This window comes from Apis dorsata, unplaced genomic scaffold, assembly GCF_000469605.1.
Source record: "Apis dorsata unplaced genomic scaffold, Apis dorsata 1.3 scaffold_11, whole genome shotgun sequence".
Taxonomy (NCBI): domain Eukaryota; kingdom Metazoa; phylum Arthropoda; class Insecta; order Hymenoptera; family Apidae; genus Apis; species Apis dorsata.
The window spans coordinates 29,828-30,566 of NW_006263314.1; the positions used below are offsets into that span (position 1 = coordinate 29,828).

Below are 739 nucleotides of genomic sequence, written 5' to 3' on the forward strand. Positions count from 1 at the left end.
TCCGCGAAAACTTCATCGTACTACGTGATTCTATATTTCGTTACGTATCTATTATGCGTACTTTTACTATTGTATATTCGCATGTTATAATTAAATGATATTCGACTATATATAATTAAAGATTGCGTTTCGTTCGTTAAGAATTTTTTTCTTTTCTCTTTTCGTTATTATATTCCGTTTTAGAAAATATTGCGTTTAAATATCTTTACGTAGATCGTGTTTTGAATTTTGAAGATTTGGATCGATAAAAGTTATTCAAAAAGATTTTACGATTTTTTTAATCATTTTCCATAATTTATAGATATTTTTCATCGCATAAAATCGATTTCTTCTTCGATATTAAATATAAAAAATTTTAAATGAATTTTGAAATTAATTAATATATTTATTAAACCTCACACGTCACGAATTTCCGCCATATTTTCACGATGAATCAGCGTAAACACTAGAGAACTAGAAATACATTCGACAATGACATTGGACATTCAAATAGATCTTTAAAAAGATCATATATTATGACGACATTAAAAATATCAACGTATGCAAAGAAGACGGCTCGCACCAAGAGAGAATTAACGAAGAGAATTAACGAGGGACAATAATTTTTGTTACAGAGCATTAAAATCGAAGAAGAAACAAAATGTGTGACGACGAAGTAGCAGCCCTTGTTGTCGACAATGGATCCGGTATGTGCAAGGCCGGTTTCGCCGGAGACGACGCCCCCCGCGCCGTCTTCCCA

General features: G+C 31.8%; 2 protein-coding genes and 1 long non-coding RNA gene across 3 annotated transcripts in view; 2 read left to right on the plus strand and 1 right to left on the minus strand.

The window, feature by feature from the left end:
• The window catches only part of LOC102673494, a 3,040-nt gene extending 2,303 nt beyond the window's left edge, over positions 1 to 737 (plus strand). Inside the window, exon 2 of the long non-coding RNA XR_420590.2 lies at positions 615 to 737. This is a non-coding gene — a long non-coding RNA (uncharacterized LOC102673494). The remainder of the gene's footprint in view (positions 1 to 614) is intronic.
• Positions 1 to 739, minus strand: part of LOC102674059 (DNA-directed RNA polymerase III subunit RPC1) — a 34,526-nt gene that overhangs the window by 26,314 nt on the left and 7,473 nt on the right. The gene's annotated exons all lie outside the window — the stretch shown is intronic.
• LOC102673579 (actin, clone 205-like) overlaps positions 1 to 739 on the plus strand; it is a 7,940-nt gene that overhangs the window by 6,183 nt on the left and 1,018 nt on the right. The gene's annotated exons all lie outside the window — the stretch shown is intronic.